Source organism: Schistocerca gregaria, chromosome 3, assembly GCF_023897955.1.
Source record: "Schistocerca gregaria isolate iqSchGreg1 chromosome 3, iqSchGreg1.2, whole genome shotgun sequence".
In the NCBI taxonomy this organism is placed as follows: domain Eukaryota; kingdom Metazoa; phylum Arthropoda; class Insecta; order Orthoptera; family Acrididae; genus Schistocerca; species Schistocerca gregaria.
The window spans coordinates 809,500,178-809,513,840 of NC_064922.1; the positions used below are offsets into that span (position 1 = coordinate 809,500,178).

The 13,663-nt window shown below is 42.2% G+C and overlaps 1 protein-coding gene across 1 annotated transcript in view; it reads right to left on the reverse strand.

Annotated features, from left to right (window-relative positions):
- Nucleotides 1-468: 468 nt before the first annotated feature.
- The window catches only part of LOC126355816 (prolactin-releasing peptide receptor-like), a 241,195-nt gene continuing 228,000 nt past the window's right edge, over nt 469-13,663 (reverse strand). The window contains exon 2 of the mRNA XM_050006259.1: nt 469-975. The gene's annotated coding sequence lies outside the window, so the exon portion shown is untranslated. The remainder of the gene's footprint in view (nt 976-13,663) is intronic.

Consider the following 13,663-nt stretch of genomic DNA (forward strand, 5'->3'; position numbering starts at 1 on the left):
CGTTTACAGATGTTGCTACGGACACCTAATAAAGCTCCAATTACATGGAATTTTAGTTTTTGCTTAAATATTGTGCTACAGTGTTAACATGTGATTACCGATTCCATTTGTTCATAGTACGTTCGGTTACTGTGTGTTGTTAGCATGGATTATATTTACGTGCTTAAGCTGTTTACTAATTTACAAATATACATTAAGTTAATGCCTGCATTTATTTTAAAAGAGCTGAAGTAATATTTGTTGTCAAATGTACTTCATCATCTGCGTTTTTCCATACCCCGATAGCGCAATGCGAATAACACATCGAACAAAAATGAGTTTCAGAACTAGTAGAAATTTTTCCTCCCTTCTTGAGTCTGCTTTGGATTTCCGTTTTGCGCCGTTCAGGGCATAGCCGTCGGGAAAATCGCTGTTTTCCATCGTGGGCATTCTTTGCTTCAGGAAACAAGTACTCTGATTTAGCTTCAACATTCAAATACGCTCTTTTATTTTAAAACAACATATAATACTTCCATTACACGTCAATTACAGAATAAGTGTTATTCCTGACAGGAACATATGGTTAACAAATTGGAGTAATATCGACATATTACATTTCATTCAAACGACAAAGGAAAGAAAGGTTCACTGGACGTATATTAATATATATACATAATAACTTCTTAACCCTCAGACGTAGTAATTTTCACTCACGTGTGGTCAATATGCTTGTACGGTGATGTAAGCTCATAGTGCAGTTGACCGTGAATTTCGGATAGTATTTAGAGCGAAGAAACTCTTGACAAAATTCATATAAAGGTCTTCGTTTGATTTTGACATTTTCGGCAAAATAAATTCATGCTTTTTCTGTCGAGTCTTGTGATCGACGTAAACAGGAGTCGGTAGGGGCTGTCTTCTCCACACGTGCGGAAAGGCATCAAGGTTTCCGATGCTGCCATCTGTGAAGAAGCTTTGCCGACACTGTGCTGGTCATCTCTGTGAACAGAAAGAAAAATATTGTTACTTCACACGTCATCATAAAAGAATAGTAAAAGAGATCCATGAGATGTTTACAAATACGCTTTAAACTAATACGTCTCAAAAGTGTAAGCACTTCATTAATTTGCTTTATATTGTTGCAAACAATGAATTAGTACATGCTCTACAAGAGTGACACTCAGTAATGCTCTACTCAATACACGAACACAGAATGCGCTGTGGACGATTCCAGGATTGTGTAGGCACAACTGATATGGCAGTTTCTTTAATGTTTGTATGTGGAGAGATGCTTAAAATTCCGTTTTTGTGCCTTCTTTGAAAAGAATGGTCAATACAGATTTTATTTTCCCTTCGTAAAGCACAAGATTGCATTTAAAAAGGAGATTTTCAAAGTAGTTTTCCTTTTTATTTTGATTATAGAGCCGATAACAGCGCTATTTTTAGAGGTTGTTCAGCGATATTTTTTGAGTATTTTATTTGTAAGCTGTCCATGTTCTCTGGTGTCTCGTTACGAATTAATTGCATTTCGTTTGATTCCTTAACCCCTCTTACCTTTGTGGTTGTATGTCAGTGAAAATACCTGCACAGCAGTGCGAATATCGATGATATGCGCCGTGTGTCTTGTCTCCAACGACACACTTTGGACAACACTAAACCCACTTCTCTCTTCGCCCTCAGGGTAGCGTTCAGTATTGCTCGGTTGTGTCGCAATGCAAATTGTGCGTTAGCAGTGGTACATGGCGGTATAGACAAAATTTACTAATGAAGAGCTGGCCGGAATACACCAGGGGTATTCATTCGCTGAATGCAGTGAAAGATCACAAATGACACACTATTGAACTGCTCTCTCATGGATAGCAACCGCATCACAGTACGGTATGTTTGCATTTGAGAGTGGCTACATTACTTTGTTGTTCACTCTCTATGTTTGGGTGACTGCACATTACTGACGTTTTCGCTGTTCTGGTGGTGTTTTTAAAGAAACAATGATTATTGAGGTAAGAAACTAAATAATTCCTAAGTATATCATAACTTAGTAACTACACTTGCAGATTACTGATCCGTCAGACTAAAACACTCAAAAAATATTCCTGAGCAAGCTCCAAAATTTTATAGTTTGAGCTCGGGTTCACGCTTTTTATCGGGCTATCCTCACACATTGGGGAAACAACCTGCATCGTAAATATTAACTCTTTATTTAAAGAACTGTCTAAAAGCTAATTGTTAGACACAGAATTTAATTTTACTGTTGGTAAAGAAAATATTAAATATTATATTCTTAAACATCTTTAATGCTTGGTGCTCCAAACTTTAAAATAAACATCTAAGGACATCTTCTAACATGAGCTATACCCGATCTTTGCAAACCAGTATTCGGCGGAATAGCCTATCGTCAGTGGCATCCAACACAGTGGAGTGTTCCTCTGTGTATGTTGTCATGTTGTAAAAACTGATGTAGATACAGTTGTTTGTTCCCTTATAATGGGTTGTACACCCGAACACTGATTTGACAAATAATCATTTCCAGTGCAGCTAATGGTGTTCAAAGATGTCCCTTGACTCGTATTCATAAATTAGTTCGGGGTGTTCTATGACTGAGATTTTCTTGTCTCTATGATCGATTCTAGTGGTATCTTTTTCATTCATTGTAGAAGGTTGTAGTGTAATCTTTTAACTGACTTTTCTTATAGAAGTCCTAGATTGGAACTTGCTTTTTGAATGAATCAATTCTTTATCTGCAAATGTATGTTTTGTTATCCTATTTTTATTCAACAGCAATGTAAATATTGTGCTCTAGTAAAGAGAGTAGTATATCCAGTTAGCAGAAAACGTAAATATGTTTAATTAAAGATAACACGAAGGCATTCGAAGTCGGATGGAGGGATTGTGATATGGAAGTATAATAACGGAGGAACCGATTGTACTCGTATTTTGTGGAAGCAATGCGTAATTTGTGGGAATGGATGGTTGATAAAGTGCAAGGAAGGGTTGTTACGGAAAAGTTAAGTACTGATGTGTTTCGGGATTTTTTAACAGCGTCACGAAGAATGGCTATCCATAGGGTAGTTACTGGACTGGTAGGTGAAAATTTTGTATGAGTCTTACGTTTATAAAAGATTCGGAACTTGAAAAGACGGATCGGCACCAGAATGCGAAGAAGGTGGCAGACAGAAGATTAAACTAAAGTCGTCTCAGAAGAAGTAGAGTAGACAGAACAGAGGAAAAAAAATTATCACAAAAGAATTTAATGATAGACTGCGGTTACGATATCCTGAAAAAAATTAGTGACAATTTAGACTGTTACTGATAATATGTGGGCGGACAGAGCAAATACAGGGCTTCAAACCAAGTGCAGTCATGAAATCTTTTGTTTTAGGCATAAACAAAGGCGTGTAGCGCTTAAAGGGTGTTTTACAGGAAATGAATCGAGGTTCATGAATACTATCGCAATTTCCAAAGTAATAACGGCAAACCTTCTGGTTGTAAAGCCATACCACTTACTCTGAGAGTGAAAACTTGTAGTAAACTGTTGCCCCGTCAACGAAAATGAATAACTGCGAGAGTGTACGTTGTTGCCAAATAACAACTATGTGTGTTCTACGTAATAACTCACTGCACCCTAAATAAAACCTACCTAAATTGGTTTAAAGACGCACACTGCTAAGAAATTGTATTTTGACATCAAGAAACTTTCAATACATATGTTTTTGGATAGGGTCTGCATTTAGTAAAACACGATTTTGTTTTTTAACCCTAACATGTTTCACTGCAGTTACAGGATCTTCAGTGGACTTATATGTTATGTCTGTTAAAGATAAAGAATGTTCTTTACTGTTTGTATACATGTAAGTATTAGTTTTTAAATCGTAATTAAAGGAATTTGGAAAAAATTATGAATTCATACCTTTTTATCACTTGGTGTGGTTTTCCTGGTGTATTATGTTTCTACAGTGACTCTTTTGTTTTATAGTTTGTCAACTGCAACCACTTACACCTTGAAGTAGACAAATTCTTTAGGCCAAAATTACGATTTGAAATTTGTTATGGCTATGCCTGGAATTAATTTATCCAGTGTGTGTGTGTGTGTGTGCGTGTGTGTGTGTGTGTTGTGTGTACGTGTGTGTGTATGAGAGAGAGAGAGAGAGGGAGAGAGAGAGTGACAGTAGGTTTGAGGATTTTACTTTTTGTTTGTGTGTGTGTGTGTGTGGGTGGGTGGGTGAGGGAGGGGGGGATGAACTGTAGCTGTTTAGGTTGGTCTTGTCTAATAATTCTTTGAGAGCAGATAACAGAGATCCATTGCAGAGAACTTTGTAATCATTTATCACTTGTTTTCCTTCCACTATGGCTTTTTGTATCTGATAATTATCTTCAGTTATTAGTTTTTGTGGGAGCCTGTTGCTGCATTTGAGAATTTTCAAATCAGTATTGATGTTGGTTGGGTTGTGTTTCCTGTCCATAAGATGTTCAGCAAATGTAGAATGACAGCTGTTACTTTTTAATACTCTTCTGTGTTCTTTGTATCTGGTATTAAGGATTCTGCTTGTGTATCCTATATAAACAGATTTACAGTCCTGAAATTAGTTGGTAAATACACGATGTGTTGTGTCTGTCTGTGCTTGTGTTGGTTGTCCTCAGTTTTCTCTGTGTTGAGTTGTCTGTAATGTAGGCTACTTTTAGCCCTTGATTTATGAGTATGTTGTCTGTTTTGTGGACTGCTTGGTTGTTGTAGGTGAGAGTGAACCACTTGTTTGTCGTTGTGGGTGTTTCTTATTCGTGTACGTTCTGTGTACTACACTACTGGCCATTAAAATTGCTACACCAAGAAGAAATGCAGACGATAAAAGGGTATTCATTGGACAAATATATTATACTAGAACTGACATGTGATTACATTTTCACGCAATTTGGGTGCATAGATCCTGAGACATCAGTACCCAGAACAACCACCTCTGGCCGTAATAACGGTCTTGATACGCCTGGGCATAGAGTCAAACAGAGCTTGGATGGCGTGTACAGGTACAGCTGCCCATGCAGCTTCAGCACGATACCACAGCTCATCAAGAGTAGTGACTGGCATATTGTGCCGAGCCAGTTATTCGGCCACCATTGACCAGACGTTTTCAGTTGGGGAGAGATCTGGAGAATGTGCTGGCCAGGGCATGGGGTCGAACATTTTCTGTATCCACAAAGGCCCGTACAGGATCTGGAACATGCGGTCGTGCATTATCCTGCTGAAATATAGGGTTCCACAAGGATCGAAAGACGGGTAGAGCCACGGGTTTTAACACATCTGAAATGTAACGTCCACTGTTCAAACTGCCGTCAGTGCGAACAAGAGGTGGCACCCATACCATCAAGTCGGGCGATACTCCAGTATGGAGGTGACGAATACACGCTTTCAATGTGCGTTCACCGCGATGTCGCCAAACCCGGATGCGACCATCATGATGCTGTAAACAGAACCTGGATTCATCCGAAAAAATGAAGTTTTGCCATTCGTGCATCCAGGTTCGTCGTTGAGTACTTCATTGCAGGCGCTCCTGTGTGTGATGCACACTCAAGGGTAACCGCAGCCATGGTCTCCGAGCTGATAGTCCATGCTGCTGCGAAGGTGGTCGAACTGTTCGTGCAGAAGGTTGTTGTATTGCAAACGTCCCCATGTGTTGACTCAGGGATCGAGACGTGGCTGCACGATCTGTTACAGCCATACGAATAAGATGCTTGTCACCTGACTGCTAGTGATCCGAGGCCATTGGGATCCAGCAGGGCGTTCTGTATTGCCCTCCTGAATCCACCGATTTCTTATTCTCCAAACAGTCATTGGATCTCGAGTAACGCGAGCAGCAATGTGGCGATACGATAAACCTCAATCGCGATAGGCTACAATCCGATCTTTATCAAAGCCGGGAAGGTGATGGTACGCATTTCTCCTCCTTACACAAGGCATCGCAACAACGTTTCACCAGGCAACGCCGGTCAACTTCTGTTGGTGTACGAGAAATCGGTTGGAACTTTCCTCATGTCAGCAAGTTGTAGGTGTCGCCAACGGCTCCAACCTTTTGTGAATGCTTTGAAAAGCTGTTCAGTTGCATATCACAACATCTTCTTCCTGTTGGTTAAATTTCACGTCTGTAGCACATCATCTTCATGGTGTAGCAATGTTAATGGCAAGTAGTGTAGTTAAGTTGACGAGGAGGCTTTTGCTTTTATGTGTTGGGTGTCTTTAATTTTTTGGATCAGTGTATCTATAGTGTGTGTGTAATATCCATTCTCTACAGCTACTTTTCTGTTTGTCTGTAATTCATTCTTGTAGTTGTTTAGAGTGAGTGGGATTTTGGTCAGTCTGTGTAGCATATATTGGAAGCCGGCTAGTATGTGTGTAATTGAATGACTAGAATCTTTGTGGATGATCGTGCTTGTGGTGGTCACTTTCCCGAATATAGAGAATTGGTGTTGGTTTTGTGTCTGTATATTCTGAAGTCAAGGCACTTTAACATTTTGTCGTGTTCTGTTTTCTGCTACTGTTAGAATACCACCTGCGTTGTAGGCTGTGTTTAAGTTGTTTATTTACAGAAGATCATCAATAAATTTCATTACACAGTCGTTATTGTAAGATTCACAGTTTTAGTGCAGGACAGTAATGCATCTACGAGAAAAAAACATTTTGTTGTTTCGTGAAACATTAGCAGTACTCTTTGGTAAATAATGGACAGTGGAAATTAGCAGTGTGGCGTTCAGACCATGTTTTACAGAGTGGCTATAATTAAACTTACTGTGTTCCAGGTGCTAGAGTGCGGGCTGTACACATCTTAGCCTGCTGAAACATCGTACATACGTCCATTAGTTAGGGCACTCGCAGACTACGCTGAAAAAATCACAGTTCCATTTTCTGTCACCTCGTGAAAATATGGCGTTTCAAGCAGCCAGATTATTGTATGGGTGCAGCAGCAGGGGAGGAGCGAGCAAAGACACGATAACGGCGGTTCTGCCCCCGTTTATTGTCCCAAGTTACAACATGTGTTTAACATGGTATCCCGACTCAATAACATGCTGCATCCGTAACACAGCACAGTCCATTACTGCTCGCGGCATATCAGGCGTAATCAGAACGATGTATCATCGAATGCTATCCTCAGATCAGGAAGAGTCTGGATACATACCTGATAGACACGACCTACCGAATATCCTCACAACCTGAACTAATACGGATTTTAATTGGGGGATTTGGAAGGCCGCAAATCTTGAAATTGCGTAGAAGGGATGCGCTCGTTTCGAATGTTTCTCTAAGCAAGTCTTTCACCTGCTAAGTGACATGTGGTGTCACCTCAACTTGTATAAAGATAGTGTCGTGGACGTAGTCGTGTTCCTGCAAATATGGAATCACCTGTTGCGCAAGGAGGACCTTACACAGTACAGATGTCACTGTACACCTAACACGTCAGCGAGGTGTCATCTCCTCGTGGGGAAAAAAGGACCGAGAATGAAGAAATTGTGGAACCGCATAACACAGTCACATAATCTGAGTACAGTGGGTGTTCCTCCACAATAAGTGGGATAGTAGAATCCCGTATGCTACAGTTCCGTGCATTTACGACACTACACAGTTATAATGTGCCTCGCCCATCTGAAGAATATCCCCTGGCCACATGTTTTTCATTCTTGTGCGTGCCAAAAAACGAAGAGCCAAGTAATGGCGTTATACCCCATCTAAGAAGAATTTTCAGTCCAGCGCGGTTTCGAGAGTTAAACGTTGTCGCTCACACTTGGTTATTTTTTCTTGTCCAGTTTCGAATTGGTGAAAGGTAACCACAAAATAACAAATGCTCCCTTGACATCGTGACAATATATATTACAGCACGAGGGAATCGGCAAATATTATTTTTAACTAGGTCACTACCTAGCACTTCCCTGGTAAATATTTGTTCTATTTCTGTCAGTCCAACCCTCCTCCCACTAGTACCTGTCCATTTCGTCTCATCCCCTGTCTGTCCATCACCTTCTCCTCCCCTCTCTCTCAAATCACCTCCTCCTCCACTCCTCTGTCTGTCACTCTCTCTCTCACTCTCTCTGACCGTTTCCTTCTCCCATTCTCTCTGTCCATCACCTCATCCACCACATCTGTGTCCATCTCCTCCTCTCCCTGTTCCCTCTTTACATTATCACCCCCACCCCAACAGAAAGTTATTGGTTCTTACTTCCGTAGAGTTTCTTTCCCTGTAGTGAGTAATATGTGTACAAATTTGTTTGAAAGCTGTCCATTGGTTTAGGACCCGTTTTTTGTCATCAATGTTGTCAGCATATACACGTCACATACATTTCACACTTTCCGCACGTATTTATACACATATTTCATCTGTATCTCTAGCGAATTTCACCCAAAAGTTTCGCTTTCACTCACCTCAGCGTTTATAATGTCACTTCTCCTGAACTATGTATCGTGCAGTGACATCACTTTGCTCGCATATTTAGTAGCAAGTGTGAATACTATCTGAAAGTAAGTGCCGGCCGCGGTGGTCTAGCGGTTCTAGGCGCTCAGTCCGGAACCGCGCGACTGCTACGGTCGCAGGTTCGAATCATGCCTAGGGCATGGATGTGTGTGTTGTCTTTAGGTTAGTTAGGTTTAAGTAGTTCTAAGTTCTAGGGGACTGATGACCACAGATGTTAAAGTCTCACAGTGCTTTGAGCCATCTTGAAAGTAAGTCGCGAATACATTTAGTAGTAAAAAAATAATAATTTAAAATATTATGTCTGATGGGATATTTGTACGGTATACATACCAAAAATATAGTAAGCAGTACGTTTTTTTTTCTTTTAACAAGCTAGAGTTTCATAAAGATTTGATATTGTATGTTAAGTTTGTTGCAAGTCGCTAAGTGCTCACCTTCTCAGATACGGGATGAATCAACCCTGGGTTTCGGGCGTCGTCGTAGGTGGTTCTTACACCCACAGTGATCCTCTCCGGACAGTATGTTCTACGTGTATCAGGTTTGACTGAAATCGTTTCAGCAGTTTAGGGGATATGAGGATCATATATACATACATACATCTGATTTTACAATATGCATAGATTACTTTGAGACCACTATGGACGGAGTTTGTCTTAGATGTGACATACGTAACCACGTAATGTACGCAGGCAAATGTTGTTCTGTTGTGGCAGTGCTGGTCAGAGTAGAGGTTTTGCTGTTGTCACAAGGCACAGAGCGTTCGCCGCTCTTGTTTACCCGAGCCAGGGCCTTGTTTACGCTAACGTAGCAACGTGCTTCGCCGTTGCAGAGTGGCACTGCCTGTGTAGGAGAGAGCTACTTACGACAACGCAATGAGCCGAACAATCGGGGCTGGTTCCGGTGGTAGATACTACCGATCATTAAAAAAATGTACTCTATTCCTCAAACTGTCTAGACCCTTCACTTATGACTGACAATGTACAACAATAGTATGGCTTAGAGAATTTCATCTGCGAGGAAAGCATTCAGTTACAAGTACAAGTAATTAGAAATTCTTCCAGTTCTTACGTAAGTATGGTGAATGTTCAGCAGAAACGCAAGTAACGTCGAGTTCTCTGTAGCGATTTGTCATCTAGTGTCAGTGACACTACGAGATTATTCGCTTAAGATGATGTTATTTAGTGAAACGTATCTTCGATACATATGGTAAGGAAATATTTACACTAAATGAAAGTTGCAGGCATAGGTGCGTAAGCAGATACGCCTACTTTTGGTCGGAACCGATATTTTACTGCCACTGCATAGTTTTGAAATTGGTCGCCTGTATGATACAAGAATGAGACTTATCCATGGAACCAATTCTGTATAACTTAAAGAATGGACTTGTTGACGGAGGCTTTTTGGTGCAAGAAATAGACGGGTCCTGAAATTAGCTTCTCGTCAATTTTTAAACTTCTTGAAGCACATGAAACATTAGGAGCACTGGTAACCAGAGAAGTTCACAACTTCAGAGTGCAGATTATTTGAATACTCCACTGAACACGTAATTCGCTTCAGCGCTCCATTATAACAACTTACCTATGATAACTTAGTCATTTAGAAAGTCACAACTACATTGACGTATCCTGACGAAAAATTAAAGTGCCTCTGCCAGTTATATAAATATGTCATGTAGCTGGTCAAGTACCTGGTGCCAGCCTCAGACATGACATTTTATGATAAGATGGTTTGAGATCACTCAAAATATTCAGTAATACGTAAAGTGATAACTTTGTCGTGTATTTTGTTAGTTGTTTATTCATTTGACAGCATATTTGTAAAACGAAATTGTTTGGTGCAAGAGAACAGAAGTTCATTTCTTCTTTCTAATTTAATAGATATCCCAATAAATTTTTGTTTGATTATTAGCTAATATGGGGTGCTCGTACCCTAATTGAAGGTTGGTGGAAGAAACCACTGATACTTAAAAATATACACTCCTGGAAATGGAAAAAAGAACACATTGACACCGGTGTGTCAGACCCACCATACTTGCTCCGGACACTGCGAGAGGGCTGTACAAGCAATCATCACACGCACGGCACAGCGGACACGCCAGGAACCGCGGTGTTGGCCGTCGAATGGCGCTAGCTGCGCAGCATTTGTGCACCCCCGCCGTCAGTGTCAGTCAGTTTGCCGTGGCATACGGAGCTCCATCGCAGTCTTTAACACTGGTAGCATGCCGCGACAGCGTGGACGTCCGCGACAGCGTGGACGTGAACCGTATGTGCAGTTGACGGACTTTGAGCGAGGGCGTATAGTGGGCATGCGGGAGGCCGGGTGGACGTACCGCCGAATTGCTCAACACGTGGGGCGTGAGGTCTCCACAGTACATCGATGTTGTCGCCAGTGGTCGGCGGAAGGTGCACGTGCCCGTCGACCTGGGACCGGACCGCAACGACGCACGGATGCACGCCAAGACCGTAGGATCCTACGCAGTGCCGCAGGGGACCGCACCGCCACATCCCAGCAAATTAGGGACACTGTTGCTCTTGGGGTATCGGCGAGGACCATTCGCAACCGTCTCCATGAAGCTGGGCTACGGTCCCGCACACCGTTAGGCCGTCTTCCGCTCACGCCCCAACATCGTGCAGCCCACCTCCATTGGTGTCGCGACAGGCGTGAATGGAGGGACGAATGGAGACGTGTCGTCTTCAGCGATGAGAGTCGCTTCTGCCTTGGTGCCAATGCTGGTCGTATGCGTGTTTGGCGCCGTGCAGGTGAGCGCCACAATCAGGACTGCATACGACCGAGGCACACAGGGCCAACACCCGGCATCATGGTGTGGGAAGCGATCTCCTACACTGGCCGTACACCTCTGGTGATCGTCGAGGGGACACTGAATAGTGCACGGTACATCCCAACCGTCGTCGAACCCATCGTTCTACCATTCCTAGACCGACAAGGAAACTTGCTGTTCCAACAGGACAATGCACGTGCACATGTATCCCGTGCCACCCAACGTGCTCTAGAAGGTGTAAGTCAACTACCCTGGCCAGCAAGATCTCCGGATCTGTCCCCCATTGAGCATGTTTGGGACTGGATGAAGCGTCGTCTCACGCGGTCTGCACGTCCAGCACGAACGCTGGTCCAACTGAGGCGTCAGGTGGAAATGGCATGGCAAGCCGTTCCACAGGACTACATCCAGCATCTCTACGATCGTCTGCATGGGAGAATAGCAGCCTGCATTGCTGCGAAAAGTGGATCTACACTGTACTAGTGCCGACATTGTGCATGCTCTGTTGCCTGTGTCTATGTGCCTGTGGTTCTGTCAGTGTGATCATGTGATATATCTGACCCCAGGAATGTGTCAATAAAGTTTCCCCTTCCTGGGACAATGAATTCACGGTGTTCTTATTTCAATTTCCAGGAGTGTATATAAAAATTGGTAACTTTTCTTCGCTAGAAATTATGTATACGTTAGTAGCTGAGTATTGCACCAATGTATTCTATTTCATTCTTATGAATGGTAACTATTTTTAAATGAGTATAAGAGCTGCACAATACCTGTACCGAAGAGGAAGTGTCTCGTAACATCCGATCACAAGATTAGTGGTGGACATCCTGAGAACATTACAGAGTTGGGCACTAAATAGTAACTTTAAGAAGCGACATGAAATAGGACATATAAATAGTCTAAGAGATACGTAATAGGGCTGCTTTAGATTTGTCGAAGATTGCTAGGAAGGTGCACTACATTTATGAAGGAAATCACATACAAAACACTACTGTGACCAATTTAAGTGTACCAGTAAATCCCCATCCCAATTCTTTAAAGAATCAAACTCGTATGCATCTCCATAACTAAATGTCTTTCATTGACATAAGTTTGCAGGTATATTCAATGGTAAATGCGGATATTGTCTGAAAAATGTTTTGCGAATACAATCTGTAGTAAAGAAGTACTAAATTAAAACGCCATACGTGTTGCTCCAGTTTTACTGCATGAGGAGAGAAAATTTAGTAAGTGATAATTTTTTTGGCTTTCACATTTGTTGGAGGATGTGTGAAAGTTTCGAAAACATTTCAAATTATGTGTAAAGTTTGTTGAATGTCGCTAAGCCCTCTCATTCTCAAATAATGAATGAATATAGTGTGGAAAATTTGCACGCTATGAGTTACACTGCCTCAAGAGAGATATACACTGATGTCGATACTAGTGTGAAATCTTTAACGTAAAATTATACACAGATGAATCAAAACATTATGACCAGCCGCTTAATAGCTTGTTTGTCCGTCTTTGTAGCGAAATACATTACTGATTCTGTGCATCAGGGATCCGACTGTTAGTTGTCCGGTTTGACTAGGTAGCACTGATGTCTAGGCACAGTTCATGCAACTCGCCTAAATAATGGGTTTTTTTGTAACGTGGTGATGGTGCCCGATTCGACACAGATGAGCCCCGTATGACTTACATTAGGCGAATTTGGTCGCCGAGATTCAACTTGAATTCTTTATAATGTTCCTCAAACCACTGTAGCACGGTTCTGGTTCCGAGACACGGACATTTATATTGCTGTAAGATGATATCGTCGTCGGGAAAGACATCAAGCAGGAATGGATACAGGTGGTTCGCAGCTGTCAGCGTGCGTTCAATTACTACCACAGGTCCCATACAAGCGCAGGAGAACGTCTCCCATAGCATAATGCTGCTCCCACCGTCCTGCGTCCACGGCGCGTTGCACGTACCGAGCCGCCGTTCACTTCGATGACGGCGTTTAAGGAGACGACAATGGACCTAGCGTAGCAAACATGTGATTCGCCCGATGAGCCGACGTGTTCACATTGATCCCAATAGTTCGGTGCCAACTGCAATCGTAATTTGCGATATCTTTGGATCAACATGTGAACACCTAGGGGAGGTCTGTTGCTGAGCTCCATGTTCAATAATAAACGATGAGCGACGTACTCCGAAACACTTGTGTGTGTACCAGCACTGTGCTCTTTCGCCAGAGGTGCCACAGATCACTCTATCTGTGATACTTTATAGAGCAGACAAGTCTCCGAACCCGACGTTCTGTGAAGAGTCATAGACGTCCGACAACGTAACGCCTGGTGGAAATTTCACTGTCCTTGTACATCTTCCCGTAGGTGCTCACGACAGCAGCAAGTGAACATTCGACCAGATTTGCCGTTTTCGAGATTCTCGTTCACAGGCTATGCCTAATAATAATGATCTGCCCATATCTTCGCTAGGG